We start from the raw sequence: 24,317 nt of genomic DNA on the forward strand, positions 1-24,317 counted from the left end.
AAATGTCCTCATAAACATTTAATGGTATTACATTTGGCAGTATTATTAACCAGTAATCTTCAGGAACATAATGACTTTCTTTTATTATTTATATTATTATAACTGCAAGACAGTTCAGTGCAGTTAAACATTAAAAACATCAGCAATCAAATATATTTAGCTCCATTGTAAGCATAAAACGTTGACTTGCGTTTAAATTTTTCGTGAAAAATTTGTACTTTTGTTGAAAAGGTTTTGCTAATTCATTGCTCTCTCATGATAAATTGCTTGTGGTTTTCCTTATTCGTAAATCACTCTGGATTAAAGCGTCTGTTAAATTAATAAATGCAAATGGGTTACAACCTCATAATGTGACACATGCCGTTTCCAGCGCACAAATTATGAGAGCTGTCAGACCTGCCGAGTGCTTTCAATGCTCATGCCACTCTCCAAACAAAAAAATTATGCATGCTGAGCTTGAGACAGGATGCGTTGAGTGGATCTTCAGGCATTCGTTAGGAAATAGTTAAAGGGATAGTTCATCCAAAAATGAAAATTAGCCCATGATTTACTCAACCTCAAGTCATCCTAGGTGTGTATGACATTCTTCTTTCAGACGAATACAAGCAGAGTTATATTTAAAAATGTCCTGGCTCTTCCAAGCTTTATAATGGCAGTGACTTGTTGGTTCATTTTTGAAGTCCATAAAAGTGCATCTATCCATCATAAAACTGCTCCACACGGCTCCGGGGGGGTAATAAAGGCCTTCTGAAGCAAAGTGGTGCGTTTGTGTAAGAAAAATATCCATATTTAAAACTTTATAGACTAAAATAACTAGCTTCCGGCGGTCACAGAGACTGTTGTGTAGACTCTAAGTATTTAAAATATTTAACTTTTTAAAATGTTTGATGTTTAAAATGAATAAATAGCGCTCATAAATGACCGTCGATGGCATTCTCAAGTGAAACGAGTTGAGGCTTGGACCCAGAAACGGTGTTCCTTACGTCACGACTTAACAAGCGGATACGCATGCGTCAAGGGTCAAGGGTTATTCTTTTAGCGCAAGTCGACTTGCGTACCGCTGACCGCTGGAAGCTAGTTATTTTAGTCTATAACGTTTTAAATATGGATATTTTTCTTACACAAACATACCACTTGACTTCAGAAGGCCTTTATTAACTCCCCCGAGCTGTGTGGAGCAGTTATATGATGGATAGATGCACTTTTATGGACTTCAAAAATGACCAAACAAGTCACTGCCATTATAAAGCTTGGAAGGGCCTGGACATTTTTAATATAACACCGATTTTATCTGTCTGAAAGAAGAATGTTTTATACACCTAGGATGACTTGAGGGGGAGGAAATCATGGGCTAATTTTCATTTTTGGGTGAACTATCCCTTTAATGAGCAAACAAAACTTTTAAAATGTATTTTTCTGTTGTTAAATTGTTCATGTAATTTAAGTGTGAATGCGGATTTGTTGACAAACTTTATCATTAAAATAATTTAAATTTAATTTAAATTTTTATTTTGTCTATAAGTACCATATTTTCCAAAATTCCAAAGTAACATATATAATGTACTTACCATCTAGCATACAAAACATGCACAAGTTTCAGTTTCACTTTAAATACATTTGTTTAGGCTCTGTGTTTATAATAAATGTGGTTTATAATGAATGCCACTATAAACAACACTATTTTCAATGTTGTTCTGAATATTGTTAAATTGAAAGGATTTGTTGTGGGGTGAGTGGAAAACCATTATTTTACATTTATTTCTGACTGTCGCAATAAAATGTGACTTATACACTGATGCAACTTCTCTGTTGTGGTTTTTTGACGTAGAGTGACTTATGGTTATGTGCGACACAGTAACCAAATATATGTTTTATATTTCTTTTTAATGGAGACTATGACATTGATGTCTTCTCAGACTGATAATGACACTAATTGCACAAACACACAGGCGAGTAAATCCCTTGAGTGTAAATGAGTGAGTGGGTTAAGCATCGATTCATTCATGTGGAGTGAATCAGAGTGAACTGTGTTTCACAGAGGAACAGGGCCAAGACACCAAACTCCAGTTTGATCTTGTTTGCCTGCAGGGCGACACGCTCGTGTGTAAAACCCTTAATGACTGTCTAAGAGCATCTGGTGTGGGATATTTCTGAATCACTCTGTGTGTGTGTGTGAGAGAGAGAGAGCGAGAGAGAGCGGAGATGAGGAGGAAGTGAGTTGATTTGTGCAGTTGAGAGGATTCATGTAACCCAAATTGACTATTTGCTGTCCTTTTCAGGGGACTGAGCAAGGTTTGCGGGATTTTTGGCCCATATGTGAACACTCCAAACAATCTCAGAACCCTTAGAAACACATCTTATTGCGTTTAATGTGTCAAAAACAAACAAGGTTCACATAAACAGTTGGTTTTGTCTTATGTGAATCTAAACATCTGGAAGAAATTGTGTATGTGTATTAGGGGTGTCGAAATTAATCGTTTCTACGATGCATCGTGATGCAGACGAGGACGATTCAGTATCGGTTCAGTAATAGACCATAACCGATTATAATGTACTGACGCTTTTCTGACGTCATTTGTCACATACGTGCTTTGTTGCGGTAGCATACAATGGCAGAGGGAGGCGAGACGTGAGTGTGAGTAATTAAAAATGCTCCAACTACTTTAAAGGCCGACATCTGGACACATTTCGGCTTTTATGAACAACCTGGTAAGCACCTGGAGAAGACACACGCTGTGTGTACATCATGTCAAGCACAAATAAAATATGCAGGGGGTAATACCACTAACTTGAGAAGCCACATCAGCCGTTTTCACCCTGAGCTGTTACAGTTTTTCTCGCTTGTTTACACACATTTTCTGAAAGCATGTCTCATAGTATACTCTCAGAACTCTACACACAAATCCAAAAACACACACACAATGGGCAAAACCCCTCAATTCTCCTGCAAAATGAAACTTTACATTCAAAACAATGTTATTTCTTCTCAAAATTGTATTTTGTTTCCAAATGACACACACAAACCATCTTATGAATAGACATTTATAAGAACCAGTTGAACATTGATGTGCTCAATGTAAAACACTATGATGAATGGAAAACACGTCTTCTCCATTCATCATAATGAGTTGGGTCTTTTTTGGTTCAGTGTTACACTTACTACAGACAGTACATACATAAGTGTATTTGAGAATATTGTTTTCATACTCAGAACACACAAAGACATGGTAACAAATATATTTTATTTCTCCCACAAAAAGTTGCACATAAAGTTACACATTCTCCAGGTCGTGCTTACCAGGTTGTTCATAAAAGCCGAAATGTGCCCAGATGTCGGCTTTTACAGTTTTTCTCGATTGTTTACACACATTTTCTGAAAGCATGCCTCATACTCTCAGAACTCTATACACAAATCCAAAAACACACACACAATGGGCAAAACCCCTCAATTCTCCTGCAAAATGAAACTTTACATTCAAAACAATGTTATTTCTTCTCAAAATTGTATTTTGTTTCCAAATGACACACACAAACCATCTTATGAATAGACATTTATAAGAACCAGTTGGACACTGATGTGCTCAATGTAAAACACTATGATGAATGGAAAACACTTCTTCTCCATTCATCATAATGACTTAGGTCTTTTTGTTGGTTCAGTGTTACACTTACTACAGACAGTACATTCATAAGTGTGTTGTAAAATATTTGAGAATATTGTTTTATACTCAGAACACACAAATACACGGTAACAAATATATTTTATTTTTCCCACAAAAACAATGTACACAGTGTACATCCCAACCAACACAAAGTTGCACACACATTGGTCTACAACAGAAGAATTTACTGTATACAGTTACAGTAAAAAAAAAACATAAAAAAACTATGCTGCTCCAAAACAGAAGAGCTCATCTGTTGCCCTTTTATGCTAAAGCTCTGTTTGCTAATTTTAAAACTGTGTGACAGGTGTTTGCCCATGTGATGAGTCAGTGTGCATATTTGAATGGCAGTGTGTTCCTTGTGAAAATGAGATTTTTTGCCAGAAAATTGTGCCAAATGCAGAGAATTGTGTGTAGTGTTTCAAAAAAAATGGGTTTTAGAACTGCAATTTGAGTGTAAAGCAGGAATTGTGCTTGTAGTTTAGCAGAATTGGTTCAGGGGGTTGGTACATAAGTTACATGTTGTGGTCATTGGGCCTCATTCATGAAACATGAGCAGAATGACTTTGTGTATAAATCGTTCGTAAAGGCACTCTGACGTCAACTTTCGGATTCACGAAAATGTTCGTATTTTCAAAATGTTAAAGTTTTCAGAAGAGCACCAGGCATTTTTTAGCTGGCTAAAAATGCTTTGATGGACACACGATAATTGAATATTTATTGCTAGGCATATGGCCAATTAGTCTCTTTAGTATTTATGCAAAATACTGGAGCCAAACCTGAGATAGAAGTCCAGAAGATTCCACGGCGTTCCTGGCCACGTCATTTGCAGTTGTAACGCATGGGCGGGGATTATGCTAATTATGAATGAGCGTGCACGCACGTCAGTGATGCGCGGGTCAATGTATAAACAACCCGCACCCGACCGACGTTTTCAACTAACCCGCCCGCAACTCGGACCGCAAAAAAAAAAAAAGAAAATATTGTACCCGACCCGCTTCCTGACCCGCATTTTTTAAAAGTAGTAAATGTTCATCGTAGCGTCATTGGGCCTTTGAGAAAATGTTTCAGGCCCTGACGCGGTGTCGCTCAGAGGTGCAGCAGCGAGAGCAGGCAGTTCTTGAGGCGGCCCATCATTTTCCATTTCAGCTCTAGATGCATATTATTGATGAACACGATGTTTATGTTTCAACCCGGCTTGAAGAATTAATCAGCAAGCCCTTAGGAGCGCAAACTGTTCTTTTTCTGAATGCTGTATGATATAGCCTAGTGTTATGTAAAACAGGCTTGATTTATTCATTTATTTAGTTTAATTTTCTTAACAATTAAGATGCTGCATGTGTTTATCCAGTGTAATCGAAGTGTGCGTCTCTCCCCCGACTTTCCCAGCAAAAATCCCGCCCCTTCTCAGAAAATACATAAAACTGACTTTTCGGAGCTGCGTTTAAAAGTAGCCTATTAAAATGGTACAATGGCATTGCTCAGTTCAACGTTTTGGGAAATAGGGCATTTTTGTCCCGCGTCAGCATTTATTCAAAAGTTAACGCTCAACATTCAAAAGGTAAATAAGGATTTATTGACGACCCGACCGACCGTGACCCGAATATCATTAAAAATATTTTTGGATGACTCGTAACCGCGGGTAACCGCGGGTGACCGCAGGCACCCGCTCATTTTGGATCAACCCGCGCATCACTGACGCACGTCCCATTTACGAATGTTTGGAATTCATTAATATACACACGTTTAACTACCAAATCTGTGGTATACGAAGCGTTTGTGAATCTGGAGTAGGGCTGAACGATTTTGGAAAAAAATCGAATTGCGATTTTTTTTTTAACCAATATTGCGATTGCGATTTAATATGCGATTATTTTTTAAACTCTTTATCTTCTGTATTATTCAACAATACATTATTGTATAGTAATGGTGGAAATCTTTAATTGGTACCTCACAATCCGATTCCGATTCTGGGAGTCACGATCCGATTCCAAAACAATTCTTGAACTTTTTAATTTTTAAGTTTTTAATAAATTAATAAGATTAATATTAATAATTAATATGTTTTTTTTATGTTTGTTTCTTATATATGTAATTATAAGCTTTTTAAAATAACTACACATTATAACATTTTAATGAAAACAATTGCATGTTAATAATTTTAAATATATAAACTAATATAGCTGCAAAACATAAAGTAGTAAATCATAAAGAGAAACAAAAAAACATATTACAAGCAATAAACAAAGAGTGCTTTCAGTATTTAAGAGTGTCTGAACTGTGAGTGATTTTTCTCTTTCTCAGCTTTACTGTTTGATTATACACGGGTTTCCTGTTTACAAACATTACAGGGTGCGTGCGCATCCTGGAGGCAGAAAGACAGATCGCTGGTCCGCTACTGCAACAACATTGAAGCTTTCCTTATTGTTTGTATATAACTGCTGACTCAATAAAACGTGATTTTAGTTGGATCTGTTTGTCTGTCTTTAATTTTGCAGTGTTGCTGTGATACATGTATGAATGATCATGTTAGGTAATAATTTTTTGGCAAACGCATGCTTCCCCCTAGGTATGTTAAACATCAGGCACCCAGCACTGGCTCTGTTGGTACAATTAAACACGCAGCAACTCCTTGGCATTTTGACTTACAGACACGCCGCTACTAACCTACAACACGAGAGATTTCTTCTTTCTGCCTCTCGGGTGCGTGCGCAAGCAGTGATGACGTCGCCGAGAAATCCATGTATTAATCATGACATCATAGACAGCGGGAGACCTGCATTCACACTAATGCACAGATCTCTTTTGAAATATAAGATGTTTTTGCCCTGTCTGTTTAATTCATTAGACATTACTGATGGTGTTTACATTAATTTTGCGTCATAAAAGCATTTTGAGACGCGCACAGACGCGTGCTCGCGAGCACTCTTCACAAAGCGCCGCGTGAGCATTTGAAATGGAAAGCCTTCCGTCAGTGAGTTTCTAACGACATGAATGAAGCCTTCGTTGTGCATTTGTAAGGAAAATACCGGCGGGCGAGGACACACACAGTAAGCGTGACATCAGTTTCTCACAGCGCTTATCAAAGAAGCCTGCGAATGTCATTGCAATTCGCGCCGTCAACCTTTCCGAACGTTATGAAATATTATTTTATGGTTCGTGCGTGATTGTGTGTATATGTGTGTGTGTGTGTGTGTGTGTGTGAGAGAGAGAGATATAATGGAAGCAATCAGAATACGGGTGTTTCTCAAACACACGCAGCGCCACCGCGCACCTGCAGTTAAAATCTAAGCTCAGAATCGATCCAGAATCATTGGAGAGATGATAGTAGCCTATAGTATGAACAACACCATATTAGATAGATCAAACACAAATAGTTTTTTTTCTTCTTTTAGGCCAGGCATATGATAGGCTATGTGTAACGTGCCAAGTTGAGGCTGCTTTTGCAGACTTTACTCTCGCGTGTCACGTGACCAGACTGTAATGCAGCCTTTGCGGTTAGGAAATCGCGTTATAGCATATCGCGATATTATCGCAAATGCAATTAATCGTTCTGCCCTAATCTGGAGGAGAGTTTTTCGTAAATGTCCATTTTACGCGCAAATTACGAAAGTTTCTTGAATGAGGCCCATTGTGTCTCAAGTACTAGTATTTGTGTGTAAACTATTGAGAAAAACTGTAACACTTGTCAGTGCCAAGGTGGACCCAGCTCAGCAAAAAGTCGTATGTGACAATAAGGGCACATTACATTAGCGAGGACTGGAATATTTTGTCACATGTGCTGCAAACGAGAGTCGTTTATGAGTCTCACACGGGTGCTCATCTGGCAGAGCTACTGTCCCATGTCGTGGGTGAATGGCAGCTATCCGATAAAGATGTAGTGCTTGTGACAGATAATGCATCGAACATGATCGCTGCAACTCAATTCGGAACATTCCCTCACGTAAAATGCTTTGCGCATACGCTGAATCTGACGTCCCAGCGCATAAAGTGGCCACGCTCTCCAGGCTTTTGGGCAGAATCCGAGGATGCAGTGCATTGTCAATGCATCGTGAAAGCAAATTGAACTGAATCAGTGACATGATAATCGTAATCAAACCGAACCGTGAGACCAGTGTAGGTTCACACCCCTAATGTGTATCATTACATTGGATCCGTGGCCGCGCATTACTGACAGCAGCCTGATATAAGAATCAGTATACATTTTATTCATACAGTGAAGAATATTCAGTTTTATTTACACATACAATGTAATAACCTAGAAATCTAGATGCACCCTAGCGGCAGCAAATGTAATTTGCAGCCAGGGTCGTCTAGCAACTCTCCGTTTGAAAAACCAAACTCTGGTCAGGCCAATCACATCGTGTATAGAGTCGGTGGGCGGGCTTAACATAATGACGGCAGAGTTGCGGTTGTTCCGCGTGCTACTTGTAAACAAAGAAGCTGGCGAACAACGGTCTTTCGAATCGGCTTTGGCCGCGACTCTGGAAGGCTTGGAGTTCAGCTTTTCTTTGAAAAAGAACAAAGAACGGCACTGAAGTCATTCTTGAGAAAGGAAGATGTGTTCAGAGTAGAGCTGCAACTAACGATTATTTTTTCTGTCGACTAATCTAACGATTATTTTTTCGATTAGTCGACTAATCTAACGATTATTTTTCCGGATTAATCTTATGATTCTTTTTTACTGATTATTGTATTTCAAAGAGGTTAGTGAATTTGTATATTATTTTAACATGAAATCAATGAATGATGACAATATTAATTGTATTTCAGGAAGGGTAGTGTACATAGTATGCCATTTTATAATGAAATATATAAACACAAGAAGCTTTTTAAACATAATATATAATGATACTATTCATCATAAAATGTATACAGAGTAGGCCTAATTAGGAAAAGTTGTTTACTATAGTAGTTGAGTATGATTTACTTATTGATTTGTGTCAATAGTAAACGAAAATGCACTTGTATTTATCTGCAAAAGGTTCACATACAGGAGCTTTCAGCATAGTTTTAATATAGTATAACTAGTCGTCTATTTTGAAGATACATGTGCATAAACAACGACTAAAGCTGCCAGAAGTGTTTGCCCAAACTTCAAAGACACATTTAAATGATTAAAGCTAGAGGAATATCTTAACTTTAATGTTACTTTAATCATGGAAACTACCTCTATACAGCATGTTATTATGCATATGTGTTTGAGACAGAGGGGAACCAGGTCGCATTAACAGGAGATATATGCAGCCCATAATAAATAAAAGCACGAGACGTACTGGGGTCGGAGAAGAACCCCGGAAAATGTGACCGTCTGTTGCAATACACGCGCCACGGTTCACACTGGCAGCAGGGTTGCCAGGTTTTCAGAACAAAACCCACCCATTCGTTACTCAAAACTAGCCCAAAACAAGCCCAATCGCGTTTCGGGGAGGTTCTCTGGTAAACATCGCGTTCGGGGGGTTAAATATGTGGGGGGGGTTTTCAGGGCTGCCTGCTAAAATTATCATTCCTGGGGCTAAATATCACATAGTTGGGATCGCTTCAACCCGCGGACATGAGACACAGCCCGCGGCAACAGTGTAGAAGTAGCCCAATTCCGCGGAAAAAACGGGACTTGGCAACACTGACTGGCAGTGTGAAAGCTCCCGCTCTCCACGCGCACAGCTCCTGCTCTGCCACCGCGCGCAGTGTGAAACCGGCATTACAGTCGTGGTCTGGCTTTATATGATAAATGATCATTTTCACTATGCCCGGGAGCAGAAGCTGCCATTATTCTAGATCTTCTGTTCCATTCTAGAACGTAAATAATGTGCCGCCGACGCGTCGACGCATTTCACGCACGTCAACGTATTTTCGTAGTCGACGTCATCGACGACGTCGACGCGTCGTTGCAGCCCTAGTTCAGAGTTTTGCCAACCGGATACGGCAAAAGTTTAATCTATCAACTCCGCTTCACCTTCTTCATTGCTCTGGTTGGTTGTAGAGGGAATTTGAGCCCCTCGCCCCTCGAATTGAGCCCTGCCAATGGTGAGTTCCCAGACCCAACATCTTGATGTGAGTCTGGCTTGTCAGGCTAACAATGTAAGTGAATGAGATCAAATTTTGAAGGCCATGGAGGTCAGCCATCAAACACTGAACTGGACTAGATCCAAAAAGCAACAGTCTGAACACAAAGATGTCTGAGACCACATTCATACTTAAAGGTCCCATGGCATGGCATTTTTCTATTATTTTATAGTGTTTTCTGAGGTGTACTTATATTATTAGTATGATTTTTACATCATAAAATGTCATAATTTAGAAATAAAAGGCATTTTTTCTATACTGCTGTTTGCCCTCTGGCTGAATGCCCTGCTTCAAGAGGCGTGTCTGCTGTGAGACTTCAGTAAAAACGCCCACTGTTGTGATTGGCTGACATCTTTGCATTTTAAATGAGCGGAGGGGGCGTGGTTTAACGAGGCACGAGCAGGCACGAGTCTGCCAGAGAGACGGATGGACCTGTGTTCACTTCTCATCAGTTCTCTCAGCATGTCTCAGTTCAGGGTGAACTGTTGTAGTTACTAGAATATTCTTCAGGTTATTAGTTTATTTCTAGTCGGAGGGGCTGTCACTCATGTCAGAAAGTTAGTAACTTTAGTAAATTATGGATCAGCGCTGACTCGAGACGCGAACCGTTTAGAACGATTCAGTCCGATTTGGTGAACTGGTTCGGTTCACTAAAAAGAACCGATTCAAAAGAATGATTCGTTCGCGAACCGGACATCACGGAGACGAAGCGATTGCTAACAAAGTTATTTATAGTAACTACTGAGTTATGAGAGCGCTGTCTGTCAGCACGAGTTTATTGTTTTTGTATCTGAGAGTTCTGAATAAACACGAGTCCCAGTCACACCGAGTCCTCTTCATCATTATTCTACCAACTTTGTAACACATGCAATGTACCATTACAGCGAGATGAACGAGTTAGTAAGTATTGAGTATAGCATTATTTCTAGATATGTTCCAAACATATGAATAGCGTCATTGACGCGCATTGAGTAACGTTACACAGCGCAAACAAAGACACAACAGCTGTAATCGAATGTAATCCAGTTTATTGTGGGGAAAGCTGGCTAGCCTAGCCGGATACCCTCACGCTTACCCTCCTTCTGCTTAATCTCACGCCACGTTTGGCTCCTCCGCTGTGGGCCAGATGCAGTACTGGGGGTCGGGGATGTTGAAGGCCGAGCTTCGGCGTGCGTGAAGTTTATCTCTAAAGATGTGACTGCTGATGTTAAACAGAAAAGACTGTATGCACATTTTAGAACAGATAGACGCGACAAGGACGTACAAAAACACTGACTCACAAGATAGAAAACACGAAAACACCGTTCTGTCGGGAGAGAGAGAAGCCGCTGCGTGTCCACAAATAATAAATAATAAGCTACACATAAGAAATCAATGATCACAGATCAGAAGGAACTGAAGAAAGACTTCTGTTTTCATTTGTACATCCAAACACTGAGAAACTGCCAGTGTTCACTCGTTCACAAACGTTAATGATCTCGAGTGTTTGCATGGGCGTGCCAGATTCTCTGGGCTGGGGAAAGGGAGGAAACCGCTCCTGCTTGGACGTCAAACCAGGAGACTTCAGGATTGGCTCGTCTGGCCTGTCATTTTCTCAAAGGCAGAGAGAGACAGCCAGAACTCGGGTTTACACCGATCAACATTTCTATCCACTTGGGGACAATATTCAGGCTAGGGGAACTCATATTAATGTTGAAATACCTCATAAAATGAAAATTTCATGCCATGGGACCTTTAAGAGGACCAAAAAGGATCTGTGTAATCTTTCACGGACAGGGAAATGTTTAATATAAAGAGAGCACACGGTTCACCTCTTGGTCCACTTAAAGGAGTCTGAGTTCGGTTATTTTAAAGCTACACTGTGTTATATTTTCCCCCATCTAGCGGTTAAAAGGTATATGACCATCCAGTTAATATTAGTTTCTCTTCCTCTCAATTCCGATTTCGTTTTAACTCCTACGGTGGCCGATTTAGTCCAAGATTAATATGGCTTCCAGTTCGACCTCGTCCACATTCGACACGGTGCCATCGAGTGTTAAAACGTGAAAGGCGAAGCTTGAATTCACGGGTATGTCCCTCTTTGGCTGATGTACTTTCAAGATGGAGGGGCAACATGGCGACCCGCATTCGAACCCATTACCCGTATGTATTTTCAATGGCATATTATAAACTTACGAGAATACTTTATTACTTGAAAGAAGTAAATATACATTAATGAGCACATATATTTTTGCTCAGAATTTTTATATTTTTAGCTAAGAATAAACTAAAAAAGTTACACAGTGTAGCTTTAAAGAGAACTCAAGTGTGAAAACACCCTTAATTCATGTTCCTGGTCTTAAAGTAATGATTCATCAGCACACGTCATTTCAAAGAAAATGTTTGTCTTCATAATCTTTCTTTATACTGTAATAACCATTTTAGCCAACATCACATTAGCGGTTGTTTGGGGAGCTTTCAGACTAAAGCTTCTGATGTGGACCCGAGTTTGTTTAGTATCAGAGTTTGGTCTATTTCCCCAGGTCTATCCTGTTTCACTGACGAATATGGCACAGTTGAAGTAAAATGGGTTTTTCTGTTTTGTTTTGTTTTGTGTTGATGTGAAATTGGTAATATAAATATAAAGACTGTTGAAGATTTAAGAATCACATCAGAATCAATGAGAGGAATTCTAAAACATTAATCAAATGGAATCAGGTACACTACTGTGCAAGATGTTTTAAAGAAATCAGCAAAAACATATTACAGTTTTTTCCAACTACTTACACACAAAATCTGTTCATGTCATGCGGAACCTATTTTTGAAACCCCTCACTGAAAAAGTGCAAAACAACAAATCTCCAAAACCATAAGCTATTTCTTAGCCTTTGACTCAGTTTTCAATTGCATAAAACACTTTTTTCAAAACGCTACACACAATTCTCTACCTAAAACACAAAAATCAACAGGAAGTGACTTGCTTTCCTTTTCCAAACACAACCAATCAAAATGCTACACTTATTCACCAGGTCACACACACAATTGTGTTCTTTATTGTATTCTAAAGAATATATATTTTTGGTTTACATATGTATATGGTTTTGTTGCATGCTACTGTATACAACAGTAATGTTTGACCTAATAAGTATTTTTTGTTTCTACATTGCATTGGTGTTTACAGTATACTTGTTACACCTCTCAGCAGATTACTTTCACTGTAGAATATTGTATTAAAATGTAGATATAAGCCTAAGAAAGACCAAAAAGCTTTAGATTTAGAACAACAGTGTTTACATGGTATATCCAAAAATGTACTATTATGAAAGAAGTGTTTGCCTTTTGATGCAAATGCTTCATTCTGCCATGCGTTTATGGCATTTTGAATGCAGTTACATTTTGAAGGAGATGTGAGGCATTTTGCATTTTGTGTGTGCAGTTTTGGGAATTGTGTGTAGAGTTTTGAAAAAAGGAGACATGGTTTTGAAAACGTGTGTAAGCAGTTGGAAAAAAACTGTAAATTGATCAAACGTGACAGAAAAGACTTGTTACAAATTATTTTAATTTGAAAATAAATGCTTTTATTTTTATTTACATTGATCTTGAGCAGCAAATCATCATATTAGAATGATTTCTGAAGGATCATGTGAATGAAGACTGTAGTAATGATGCTGAAAATGCAGCTTTGACCACAGAAATAAATTAAATTTTAACATATTCACATAGAAAACAGCTGTTTTACATAGTAATAATATTTCACAATATTACTGTTTTATTGTATTTTTGATACAACGATGAATTGTTCACAATAAGACCAGGAACATGTATTCAAGAAATCAGACTTGCACTTGCTTTGATTTGAGTGCAGACGCTGATATTGGATCATTTGTAGTCTTTTCCGAGCGAGGAAGCTTAAAATAGGCCCAAGTGTGGAGCTTGACCTAATTGTTGTTGCCGCAGCTGTGATTTGAAAGAGAGAGAGAGACAGACAAGAGCAGTCAGGCTGAAAGGGAGAGAAAGACTGCCGCGAGATGAAGAGGGAAATATAAAGGGCACGAAAGAAAGACTGGTGTTCAATAGGACCCTGATGGCCATTGAATGAACTGTAAGTCAACGATTAAACGGCCCCGGTACCTGCCGCAGAAATACACCTGACTTGATGCTTTCTTGCGCTCTGGGGACAGAGCGGCATATTTGGAAGGTTAATTCTTTAATGTCTCTGAGGTGGACAATACAGAAACTAGAGTTTTCCCTGTTTCGCAGTTTTCACATGATCTGAGCTTCTTCATGATAATGTTCATCCTGCTCTTTTTCCAATCAATATGAATGGTGTCCAAAAAGCACTTCAAATTATTATAAGTACATAGTCCAAATGACATGTGTGCAATATTCCAAGTCATATGATGCTTTGCATGAGGAACATGACCAAATTTAAGCTGCTTTCCACTGAAGCTTTTCCATTGTGTTGCTGTTTTAAAATCAAATTTTTCATATTCAGACTCTGCACTTTGAAACCATTTAGAAGACATGCAAAAAAAAACAATGCCGCGTTGAAGTGCTTTGAATGAGTTTGTACTTAAATTTGACTCAAAATGCCTTTCTGTGTGTGAAAAGTATTTGCATATATGACGACAAATATTACTTGTCTTGATGTGATGTTTTGTCTCAATCACCCAAGAAGTGTCATTTTAGTATTATTTCATATTTTAAGTTAGCTTTTATTTTATATATTTTCAGTTTTCATTATAATTTTTGTTTTAGTAATTTTGTTGTGTGCTTTTATTATTTTATTAGTTATATATTTTTGTATAGTTTTAATGAATTTTTATTTTAATTTTAGTATTTTTTTTACTTTAACTTAATGTTATTTCGGTTAGTTGTCAATGCAACATTTCAAATTTTTAAGTCATCTAAAAGTTTATTTTATTTAATTTAGTTCAGTTACCTGTAAACAGTTTTACTCTGGTTTTATTTCAGTTGACAATAAGAACACTGCTTAAAGGGTAACTAAACCCTAAAATTACTTTTTTTAGTTAATGATCCGCAAGACTGGGGCTTTATTAGTGCTGTTCATTGATTCGAGTAAAAGTTTTGACATTTGGGTATAAAGTGTTTTAATTCTACAATATATGGTGTAAAAACGTCTGAGTGCTGCCCTCTTAAGGTTGAACGGTGGCTACTGCAGTTTAATTTTCCTATTGGAACTTGTTTGCCACCGTGACGTGATACTATATTTCTAAACTGAACTTTAAACTGAATTCAATTATTAAAATTACTAAGAGTAAAATGAGTAAAGATACCCACTTAACATTTATATTTTAAAAGTCAGTCGTCTAGCCATCACATTTTGGCCCTTGTCAAACTCGCTCAAATCCTTACGCTTGCCCATTTTTCGTGCTTCTAACACATCCACTTTGAGGACAAAATGTTCACTTGCTGCCTAATATATCCACCCACGTGACTAACAGGTGTCGTGATGAAGAGATAACCAGTGTTATTCACTTCACCTGTCATAATGTTATGCCTGATTGGTGTATGAATGTAATACATGAGGTGTTAGTTGTAATTATTAGTAGTGTTTTTGTATTGTTTGATGTTTTTCAAAATAAAACTTTATCTAATGCACATATTGGTTTTTTTCCCTATTCCACCTATGTAGAAAACTTTGGAGTTTTAGTACCCTTATGGCACAGTGTTGCCCTGAGGCAACAAACCAAAATCTGGTTCGGGGGTGGGGGGGTGACACTTTTTATGATGGATATATGGATATAAAAGTCATGCCATAGAGGGTTAACATTAGTTACAGAATAGAACATGATCAATATCAACGTTTAACATTAAATTTAAAGAGTGTAATTGCACAAACCGTGTAGGCTACAATTTCATTTTGTTTATTGTGAAATAACTCAAACATAATATGTTTTTTCTGTCTTCTGACATCTCAGTGCTGTTCTGGGCTGCGTTTCCAAAAGCATAATGGTTTCTTATGATACTTTTGGGAAACGCCGCTCTGTTTGACAGTGTCATCAGTGACCGAACGCTCTCTCTGTGACTGATTGGTTCTGTCTTGGTTCAGATCATGGTTCAGATGAGCAGGAAAATAGTTCTATACTACACAACTATTCTGTTACATAGGTTATTTGTATTGTATGCATTAAATAATCTTCTTAAATAAACAAAATTACTGGTAAAAAAAAAAACACCTTACCCTTAGTATCGATATTTTTATTTGAGTACCTATACTTTCCGATGCTCACATCAGATCGATACGCCCATCCCTTCCCACGCCCCTGGCACGAGCTCACCACGCCCTAATCAATCCGTCACTGTGGGTCTCAGGTGCACGCCCCCCTCTCAGCCCCGCCCTCGGCTCGTCCCCTCTGTCTCCGCTGGGCTCTGCCCACTTTTCCAGCATCTTTCAAATATTGCCAGTGGGTGGAGTTAGGCCTGATCAGGGGTTGAGTTACCCTTTAAGTCACTTACATTCGATTTAAATGCATAATATTACACTAAATGACAGCCAGTGTTTACTGTCATTTTGCACATTTTATTACAGATAAAATCCAGTTGAACAGGATTGTTTCCATCACAGTAATCAAAAGCCATTTAAGAGATAAGCCGTATAAGCTATATAAGACATGTTGCGACTGAAATGCATCACTTTAGGAAAGAGAACAGAAAAATTCTGTGTCACATTTCTGAGTTGAACCAGCAGCTGCTGTGATAATGACTGCAACAGCGTGTCACTGTCGTTAAAAACTCCCGGATCTTGCCATCATCTCCTGACAGCTCAGACACGTTTAAGGGGATGTTTCCTACGGGTCTTAAAGGGGCAGGTTTAACAGCTTTTCCTTTTAATCCTGCTTTAATCCTGCCTGTAGGCTCAATAAATCTCCTCAGACATAAATCGTTTTATAGACTTACAGAACAACTTAGTTATGCTTTACTCTACTGTACTCACAGATGTTATTGCAGGTCAACTAGATTAAACTATCATTCCAGATCATACAAAGCAGATGATGTTCTGTACCTGCAGTGATACCCTTGTTCTCTTTCATAGGTTCACTCGACGCTGCGTCACTTTAATGACGTAATGGGACGCCCTCTGGGTGTGCCGATTGTCTGAAGCCCTTATAGAATCACGCCAATTGATTGGCTGATGGCGCGCACGTCGCCCCACCTGACGTAGTCACCTATATTAGCGCTCGCGCGCGCCATCTGCTCCTCAGATTTCTCTGCCTTCACGAAGCGGCCATTTCATGCCCTTCGGTTATCGATTTTTCTGGCCCAAAAACAGTCGATATTTACCTCAGCACTTCAGCGACCGCGGATTGTGGAACTTTGTTCTCCTTGTGGTGAAGTGCTATGGAATTCCGACGTTGCCCACCGCCGTGCACTCGCTTCATCGCGATCGACGATCCCCACAGTAAGTGTGTTAAATGTCTGGGATTTCCACACGCACGCGACGCGGTTCAGGGGTTCTCTAACTGTAAATACTGCGATAACCTCCTTCTCAAAACCCTCCGCTCGAGGCTCGCGGTTTTTGAGAGGGAGTCATCCGTTTTTCCCCGTCGCGCTCCCGAGGCCGCGCAGGCCTCTCTTGGATCCGCGACCTGGGGTTCGGATGTAGAGCTCGAGGATGTGGAGTGCGAGCAGACGGGCCTCGCCCTTTCTCTCCCTCTCTCCCCCGAGCATGTGCGCGGGACTCCGCCTGTGGAATACTCGCACGATTATCTCTGTCCCAGCCCGGAGGCACGCGATGCGGTTTCCTTCGGACTGGAGGATGTCATTTTCACTGCAGCATCCGACTCCGAGGATTTCGGTGCTGCAAATACTGACGACGCTCTCCCGCCAAGCGGCCAGGAAGCGCGGCCATCAGCGGCGTATGACGAGCTCGTGGATGTACTCGCGCGCGCTACACAGAAGCTCGCGATCGAGTGGCCGGATGAACCCCGCGAAGCTCAATCTTCTCGGTTGGATGAGAGATTCCTCAGCGGCCCTAATTCTAGGCCTCCGCGGAGGAAGCTACCATTTTTCAGTGATCTACACAGTGAGATTTCTAGATCCTGGAAGCAGCCGTTCTCAGCCCGCCTAACTAACGCGGCAGCCGCTGATTTCACTAACCTCGTGGGTTTTGAGGAACAGGGCTATTCCGCTATTCCCGCGGTTGAGGACACGCTGGCCACTCACCTCGCGCCATCTTCAGCTCCCTCATGGAAGTCCCGCCCCCTTCTTCCCACTAAGCCGTGCAGGACCACTTCTGCCCTGATTGGAAAATCCTTCATGGCGGCTGGTCAGGCTGGCATGGCCCTTCATACTATGGCCATTCTCCAGGCATATCAGGCGGATGTACTGAAGGAAATGGACGAGGGCACCGGTTTGACGCCGGAAGCTGTAAAGGAGCTTCGTAAAGCCACGGATTTGGCGTTACGAGCAACTAAACACACAGCTCGCGCTGTAGGGCGCTCTATGGCGGGCGCGGTGGCGGCGGAGCGCCACTTATGGCTTAATCTCACTGAGATTCGCGATAAGGAGAAAGTTTTCCTTATGGACGCTCCGATTTCCCAGTCCGGATTGTTTGGGGAGGCGGTTAACACTGTGGTTGAGAAGTTTAGATCTGCAAAATCCCAGTCTGCCGCTCTTAAGCAGTTCATGCCGAGGAGAGCGAGGGACGCTCCTTCCCCCTCCCCCTCTCAGTCCAGAGATCGCCCCTCTTTCAAAAGAGAGTTTACCGCCCGGAGGAGCGACCAGAGTTATCCTCCACCCACCACGGTCTGGGGAGCTCGCGGTCGTCCATTTCCCCGTCAACGTCCTCACAAACGCATCGACCCAAAGCGGCCCAGCAAACCTTCTGCTTCGGCCACTTCGAGTCGCTCCTGACCCTCCGGTCAGAAAAAGGGGAGCTGCAGTTCACGACCGGGGCTGGGTCAGACCGCGCAAGCGTTTCTGCCCGCCCCCCACCAGCTCTCCCTATCCAGCTCTGTCATTTCCGCCGCCCAGCGCGCTTCGGAATACAGAACCGAATATATCCTCGCCTTTTCCGGCGCTGGAGGAAGGAGACGCTCTCTGCTTTCTCCCCTCACGTCTGATTGGCTCACCATCCGCCGCTCGTCCAGACGGAGACACATCCGGTCTTCTCCGGGAACCAGAGCGGCCCAGCCTTCCACTGCCTACTCCGCGCCAGGACGCCACGTGCTCTCCTCTGCGGATGGCCACACCCCCCTCAGAGGTCCAGCTCGACACCCCAACTCAGGTATGTCCACCGCACCTCATCATACCTCCCACTTTGTCAAATTTCCTCCTCGAGTGGAAACTTTTGCCAGGGATATCATCCTGGGTCCTCCGCACGATTCAGTCAGGCTACACGCTTCAGTTCTGTCGCAACCCTCCTCGCTTCGACGGGGTCGCTCAGACGGTAGTAAACAGCGCCTCTCAGGCTTCTGTGCTACAACAAGAGCTCTCTTCTCTCCTCCTAAAGGGGGCAATAGAGGAAGTTCCGGCAACAGAGGAGAAATGTGGCTTCTTCAGCCGTTATTTCCTTGTTCCGAAGAAAGACGGCGGTCTGCGTCCCATCCTGGACCTCCGCCGCCTGAACTTCGCCCTCTACAAAGGGAAGTTCAAGATGCTAACGCTAAAGACTATCTTGTCTCAGATACGTGCGGAGGACTGGTTTGTCACTATAGACCTGAGAGATGCTTACTTCCATATTCAGGTTGTCAGACGACACAGGAAGTTTCTCAGGTTCGCCTTCAAAGGGAAGGCTTATCAATACAAAGTCCTTCCCTTCGGCCTTGCCCTGGCACCAAGGACGTTCACGAAGTGTATGGATGCTGCTCTGGCCCCGCTGAGGCTCCAGGGCATCCGTATTCTCAATTACCTGGACGACTGGCTCATTTTGGCCCACTCCAGGGAGTTAGCCTGTCATCACAGAGATGTCGTTCTTCGACACGTTCAATCTCTTGGCTTGAGAGTGAACACAGACAAGAGCGTTCTTACTCCGGCTCAGCAGACCACCTTCTTAGGTGTTCGTCTGGACTCCGTTCCGATGCAGGCCCGTTTGGCCCCTGCTCGGATTTCCAGTATCACAACATGCTTGGTCCGCTTCAGGCTAGGCCATCATGTTTCTGTGGGTACGTGTCGCAGGCTCCTGGGTCTCATGGCCGCAGCTTCCCCGGTGCTTCCCCTGGGACTGCTCCATATGAGGCCCTTCCTCTGGTGGATGAAACGCTCAGGGGCTCGGTCAACAGGATCGGCCCTTCGCCTATTGAAGGTGTCACGCGGCTGCTTTCGTGCCCTATCAATGTGGCGGGACCCTCTTTTTCTTCAGAAAGGGGTCAAGATGGGGGCTGTTTTCCGTCGCCAAATGGTTACGACGGACGCCTCTCTTACCGGCTGGGGTGCGGTATTCGAGGGCAGACCAGCTATGGGGATCTGGGAGGGGGAAGTTCTCTCCTGGCACATAAATTGCCTGGAGTTGAGAGCGGTATCCCTGGCCCTTCAGCATTTTCTCCCCTCACTCAGGGGGCATCATGTCATTGTCAGGACCGACAATATGGCAGTGGTGTCTCACGTAAATCGCCAGGGAGGATCACGGTCGCGCACCCTGGACAGGCATGCGCGCCGACTCCTCCTGTGGTCTCAGGACAAGTTTTTGTCCCTGAGAGCAGTCCATGTACCCGGAGTCTTGAACCTCGCTGCAGATTATCTGTCGAGACAGAAGCTCCGGTCAGGGGAATGGATGCTGAACCCTCAAACTGTGTCACAGATTTGGGAGATGTTCGGGAAAGCGGAAGTGGACCTCTTTGCCTCGAAGGAGTCGTCCCAGTGTCGGCTCTGGTTTTCTCTGAGCTCTCCGGCCCCGTTGGGGATAGATGCGTTCGCGCATCCATGGCCCAATCTGAAACTCTATGCGTTCCCGCCCATCAAGCTGATTCCGGCGGTTCTGTACAGAGTAAGGGAGAGTGGGGCCAGCCTCCTGCTGGTGGCTCCACACTGGCCATCCCAGACTTGGTTCTCGGAGATGGTTCTCCTCCTGGACTCCTCCCCATGGGAGATACCGGTCAGGAAGGACCTTTTGACACAACTTCAGGGCAGGATTTGGCACCCTCACCCGGAGATTTGGAAGTTGTGGGTATGGCCCATCAAGGGCCAACGATACTAAACGCTGGTCTTTCTGCAGACGTTCAGGAGATCATTGCTAATGCGAGAGCCCCCTCCACAAGGAAGCTCTATTCCTCCAAGTGGAGGGTCTTTGAGTCGTGGTGCTCGACTCATGCAGCGGATCCAGTTAACTGCCCGGTTGGTTCAGTTCTGGAGTTCCTGCAGGAGAAATTTGCTGCTGGAGCAGCGGCCACCACCCTTCGGGTCTATGTCGCAGCTATAGCTGCCGGTAGGGAGTCGGACGAAATCCCGCTAGGCAAGCATAGACTGGTTTCATCTTTCATGCGAGGGGTTAGGCGCCTGAGACCGGCACGCTCCCCTGGTATTCCCTCTTGGGACCTCTCCGTGGTCCTTGAAGGGCTAACTTTGGCTCCATTTGAGCCTTTGGAGTCAGCTCCTGAGCGAATTCTGACTCTCAAAGTTGCTCTTTTGTTAGCTCTATCTTCTTTGAAACGAGTGGGCGATCTACAGGCTCTCTCTGTTAGTGGGACCTGTATGGATTTTGCCCCTGGCTTAGTCAAGGTTACTTTAAGACCTAGGCCAGGTTATGTGCCCAAAGTTTTGTCCACGTCATTTCGCTCTCAGGTTATTACTCTTCACTCCTTTCACCCCCCTCCGTTTGACTCGGAGGAAGACGAGAAACTTCATTTGCTCTGCCCAGTTCGAGCGTTGAAGTGTTATGTTGACCGTTCAGACAGCTGGAGGAGATCTAACCAGCTGTTGGTATGCTTCGGTGCTGGCCGCCGCGGGCTTGCCGCTTCGAAGCAAAGGGTTTCCCATTGGGTGACAGAGGCTATTTCCTTAGCTTATGAGGTGCGTGGTTTACCTTCACCTCTTGATATTAGAGCGCATTCTACCAGAGGTGTGGCTTCCTCTCAAGCACTTTTTAGAGGGGCTCTTTTGGAAGATATTTGTGTGGCGGCAGGTTGGTCCTCTCCGCACACTTTTGTGAGATTCTATAGTTTGGATCTCGACATGGCTCCCGGTTCGCATGTCCTGTCTGCTTAACCTAGTCATGTAGGTTATCTGGTGTTCTTTGAGCCAGATACGGCAGCGCTTTAGCTTGGCGTGTTTGGTATATCGTTCCCATTACGTCATTAAAGTGACGCAGCGTCGAGTGAACCTATGAAAGAGAACGTCTCAGGTTACTTGCGTAACCTATGTTCTCTGAGTAGGGAACGAGACGCTGCGTACGCTGCCAAGCTCTTCGCGCTGCCGACAGGCTTTCCTTTTCGGCAGAGAAATCTGAGGAGCAGATGGCGCGCGCGAGCGCTAATATAGGTGACTACGTCAGGTGGGGCGACGTGCGCGCCATCAGCCAATCAATTGGCGTGATTCTATAAGGGCTTCAGACAATCGGCACACCCAGAGGGCGTCCCATTACGTCATTAAAGTGACGCAGCGTCTCGTTCCCTACTCAGAGAACATAGGTTACGCAAGTAACCTGAGACGTTTTTCTGCCTGATCGTTTCATTGGATAGTCATATATAATTGAAAGGATATTGACCCCTTAAGTAGCTTCACTGTATTTTGGTTAATAGCTTGTAGTGGAGCACACTATGCTGTTTTAAATTTAAATGCTATTCATTTGTGTTCAACCACTGCAAATACGATGTTACAAATATACATTTTAGACCTCAATGGAATGATTTAACCAATAGGATCTTGCGATCCTGCACAGTGATTATTATGAGCTCTGTCATGTCTTGCAGTGTCTTTTGTAACTGTCCTTTTATGTCTGTTTATCATGTTAACTCATTATTCTACGTAGCCTCCCAGAGGAGGATTTTGTTGCTCTTTGCACAGCTCATGAGACTTATGAACTTTGTCTCAGATGTTTCGCCTGAGGAGAAATAAAAAATAGACCCAAATGAGTCAGTAGTTGTCATACAGTAAAATGAATGTGAAATAGCAGCTCCAATCATTTGATGAGAAGTTCATTTTGACATCTCTGACTTGGTGTCTTGGAAGCTCTGAGCGCGGTTTGAGACATTGTTGAGCTCTCTTCTGAAACTCTATGAGATCGGTGTGAGATTATTGGGGTTAAGTTTGAAACTTGCCATAAGCTTTATTACTTGGAAGTTTGATCTGGTTTAGCTACATGTAGGCCTATGTTATTTATCTACAACATGTCATGTCATTACATGCGCGAGTCGGTGGGCGAGGCTACAGAATTAGGCATTCGTCTTGATGCGGCACTCTGACGTCATGGGGACGCACATTTGCAGATCAATCGTTTGCTGAGCCAGCTGTCAATAAAAGCTTTTCTTTGACTATCAAGGAAGTTTTCAGTTCTGAAATTTACAGGATACTCTTATATTACCATGACCTTTAATATACCAAAAGCTCAAGGGAAAGTTGATTTCTCAATTCATGACCCCTTTAAGTTAGCCTGGTCCTACCAGACTCTCGTACATTTCATTTGTACAGAGAGTCTGGTCACTCTCCATTGACAAGCGTTTACTTCCTTGAAGGTGGGTTCTCTGTTGAAGTTTAAAACTATTGGATCTGCCCAGAGACCTTTAGGTTACCTTTAAAGGGTTAGTTCACCCAAAAATGAAAATTATGTCAATAATTACTTATCCTCATGTCGTTCGACACCCGTAAGACCTCCGTTCATCTTCGGAACACAAATGAAGATATTTTAGTTGAGATCCAATCGCTCAGAAAGGCCTCCATTGGCACAATGCACGGTACACTCTCAAGACCCATAAAAGGTACTAAAGACGTTGTTACAAAGTCCATCTCACTACAGTGGTTCTACAATAACTTTATAAAGTGACGAGAATAGTTTTGTGCGCAGAAAAACCCCTAAATAACGACTTATATCATGATGACCGATTTCAAAACAAGGCATCATGAAACTTCGAAGCGTTATGAATCAGTGAGTCGATTCAGCGGTTTGAATCGCCAAAGTCACGTGATTTCAGCAGTTTGGCGGTTTGACACGCGATCCGAATCATGATTCGACTCAGTGATTCATAACGCTTTGAAGCTTCATGATGCATTATTTTGAAATCGGTCATCACTATATAAGTCGTTATTTAGGTTTTTTTTGCGCACAAAAACTATTCTCGTCGCTTTATAAAGTTATTGTAGAACCACTGTAGTGAGATGGACTTTGTAACAACGTCTTTAGTACCTTTTATGGGTCTTGAGAGTGAACCGTGCATTGTGCCAACGGAGGCCTTTCTGAGCCATCAGATTTCAACTAAAATATCTTCATTTGTGTTCTGAAGATGAACGGAGGTCTTACGGGTGTCGAACGACATGAGGGTAAGTAATTAATGACAGAATTTTCATTTTTGGGTGAACTAACCCTTTAAGAAGCTTTTCTTAGTAGTTTGTAGTGGAGCAGCAAACTGTGGTTTTAGTTTGACAAACTAGATTCACAGTTGCTTCCCTGATACAGTCACACACACACACACACACACACACACACACACACACACA

This window comes from Gobio gobio, assembly GCF_949357685.1.
Source record: "Gobio gobio genome assembly, chromosome: 17".
Taxonomy (NCBI): Eukaryota; Metazoa; Chordata; class Actinopteri; order Cypriniformes; family Gobionidae; genus Gobio; species Gobio gobio.